A 3371-nucleotide genomic window follows, 5' to 3' on the forward strand; every position below is an offset into this window, starting at 1 on the left:
CAGTTCTGGTTCGTCCATCGTGGAGACGATCCTGAGGGCCTCAACTTCCAGGGGCTCCTGGGTCTGGGCTCAGGCGTCGAGCACCCTCTCCCTGAACCCCTCACCGTTGGAGCCACCCTTGGACCCCGACGGTGAGGCCACGGACGATGAGTCGCGGGAGGAGGGAGAGTCGGTGGAATCCGAGGACATCCCTCGGACTTCCCCAGGACTCCTATACCTACGTCTTGGTCTTGACCTCTCGCGGGACGATGGGCTGTAGCCCGACGAGGAAGACATCACTTACTTGTTGCTAAACTAGGGGAGACGAGGACGAAGGCTAGAAGGGGATCCGAGGCCGAAGGTGAGCTCTCCGAAGGGAAAAAGAAAGGTTGCCCCACAAATGGCCCCCCACACTATATAGATGGGGGAAAGGCGTTACGACTTCCCGAGCATTAATGGCCCTGCCATGTCAGGGTACGAAGCCTCGAGGTTTGCGCCCGAACGGACCTAGCAGACGGTCTCACCTTCGGTTGGGAGTTCGGCCAAAGCCGAACGGACCTGACCGAGGGTCCCACCTTCGGTTGGGAATTCGGCCAAAGCCGAACGGACCTAGCAGACGGTCTCACCTTCGGTTGGGAGTTCGGCCAAAGCCGAACGGACCTGACCGAGGGTCCCTCCTTCGGTTGGGAGTTAGGCCAAAGCCGAACGGACCTGACCGAGGGTCCCCCCTTCGGTTGGGAGTTCGGCCAAAGCCGAACGGACCTGACCGAGGGTCCCTCCTTCGGTTGGGAGTTCGGCCAGAGCCGAACGGACCCGACCGAGGGTCCCTCCTTCGGTTGGGAGTTCGGCCAAAGCCGAACGGACCTGACCGAGGGTCCCCCCTTCGGTTGGGAGTTCGGCCAAAGCCGAACGGACCTGACCGAGGGTCCCTCCTTCGGTTGGGAGTTCGGCCAGAGCCAAATGGACCTGATAGAGGGTCCCTCCTTCGGTTGGGAGTTCGGCCAAAGCCGAACGGACCTGACCGAGGTCCCTCCTTCGGTTGGGAGTTCGGCCAAAGCCGAACGGACCTGACCGAGGGTCCCTCCTTCGGTTGGGAGTTCGGCCATAGCCGAACGGACCTGACCGAGGGTCCCTCCTTCGGTTGGGAGTTCGGCCAAAGCTGAACGGACCTGACCGAGGGTCCCTCCTTCGATTGGGAGTTCGGCCAAAGCCGAACGGACCTGACCGAGGGTCCCTCCTTCGGTTGGGAGTTCGGCCATAGCCGAACGGACCTGACCGAGGGTCCCTCCTTCGGTTGGGAGTTCGACCATAGCCGAACGGACCTGACCGAGGGTCCCTCCTTTGGTTGGGAGTTCGGCCAAAGCCGAACGGACCTGACCGAGGGTCCCTCATTCGGTTGGGGGTTCGGCCAAAGCCGAACGGACCTAACCGAGGGTCCCTCCTTCGGTTGGGAGTTCGGCCAAAGCCGAACGGACCTGACCGAGGGTCCCTCCTTCGGTTGGGAGTTCGGCCAAGGCCGAATGGACCTGACCGAGGGTCCCTCCTTCGGTTGGGAGTTCGGCCAAAGCCGAACGGAGCCGACTGAACGTCCCACCTTCAACAGGGGGCTCAGTAAAGCCGAATGGAGCCGACCGAACGTCCCACCTTCAACAGGGGGCTCAGTAAAGCCGATCTTAAGTGGTCGAAGGTCTTTCTCTCGATCGACCCCAAGCCTTGGTCACTGGTAATGCCGAGGCCGAAGGAACAAGTCGACCAAAAAAGAAGGTTACTCCCACAGGAAGAAGCTCTAGTGGAAGTAAGGGGGCTCCTGATATAGCCAAAATAACCTCTCGATGAGGGGAATGACACGTGTCGCCTCCGAGACACGTGTCCTCCGCCAGACGTTCCAATAAACCACTCATACTCGAGCACGCTCAATGACCGAGGCACGCCCGCAGAATCACGCGGGATCACGTCTCCTGCATGAGGGGAAGATTCCCTCCCCAGAAGGTTGGACGTATTCGAGTGGGACTCTAAGAGGGAAGAAGGGGGAAAAACCTGAGACCCTCACCATTACTCCTTTATTGAACTGTGCGGCCGACCCTGACTTGAGCATCGGAGGACTAACCCCGGACTAAGTTCCGGGCCTCCGTCGTCTGTGTTTGTGTAGGTTGGACTAGCGGGGTTTTTTGGCAGCAACAAAGCTCATTAAAACCCTAGTGGATGTTGAAGCCATATGTTGTGATTCAACTCACCAATACCCTAGATTTTCTTTGAAGAACACATTTCGTTTGATCCTTAGACTTTGGTTGAAACTGTCCGATCATTGAGGGGTTTTGAGACCCTTGATTTGCATTTTCCTCACTGTCACCACTCGGTAATCATTTGGCCGGCGTTAGAAACTATAACTCTCCACAGGTAAGCATTTTCAATTGAATACTTAGTTCGCCAATCTTTGCCTTCTTTCTTCACCACTTGGTACCATAGGTGACCACCTAGTCTTTCCTTCTTTTCATTGTTTTGACACTGAATTGATTTTCTAAACACACTATAAAAGCAAGAAAATCCCTCTCAATTTTACCCATTATTGGATTGGTTGAATCTATTGACAAACAATGATCTTTCTTCCTCAATTTCAGGTTCTCATCTCAGTAATTATTAGTGGAAGAAAAACATTCCCAAAAATCTATTTGGTATCATTTGATTGGGGTTTTCTGGGTTAAGACTTAACAAGTTTGATCCTCTCTTACCTCCCCATTCGATCCATAGTGAGCGTCAACACAGTTTGCATGTTCTTGGACTATGTTGTTACCAAGCCTTCATTCTCATCTCGTGTCTTAGTAGTCAAGAGGCCTTGGTTCTTCCTTTTCGGTCAGAACAACATCTTCATCAGGAACAACTAAGCCTTCACCTTTGATCTAGAGGCCGATGAGTGGATTTGCCTCACCTCCAACTTTTGTCCTTCCCCATGTAAAAAGGAATCGTTCCTTGGTTCAGGTGGTTTCTTCTTTACCACGACCTTCTCCACCACTTCTCGCTTCAGCTACACTCTACTATCCTCTGCCATTTTGCGTGAAAACTTACGTCTTAGTTTCTGTCCTATAATCCCCTCGTTGGCATCTTCGATGATGATTTGGGTCTCTCTTGGTTCATCATTGTTGGCGGAGTTAGATTCATTGGTGGCCGAGTACAGGGAATAGGAGGGAAAGGGGAGGCATTATACACTGGGGTAATATTGTCTTTCTAAATATCATTTTAACACCGTCAGTGACTAATGAGACAATTGATAGAATCTTGTAAACTTAGGGGAGAGGGAGTTCTATTAAGGCAATGTAAAGGGGAGGGCAGGGGAGGGCAGAGTGATTTCCTCTCTCTCTCTCTCTCTCTCTCTCTCTCTCTCTCTCTCTCTCTCT

The sequence above is a fragment of the Macadamia integrifolia genome, unplaced genomic scaffold (assembly GCF_013358625.1).
Source record: "Macadamia integrifolia cultivar HAES 741 unplaced genomic scaffold, SCU_Mint_v3 scaffold1313, whole genome shotgun sequence".
Classification (NCBI taxonomy): Eukaryota; Viridiplantae; Streptophyta; class Magnoliopsida; order Proteales; family Proteaceae; genus Macadamia; species Macadamia integrifolia.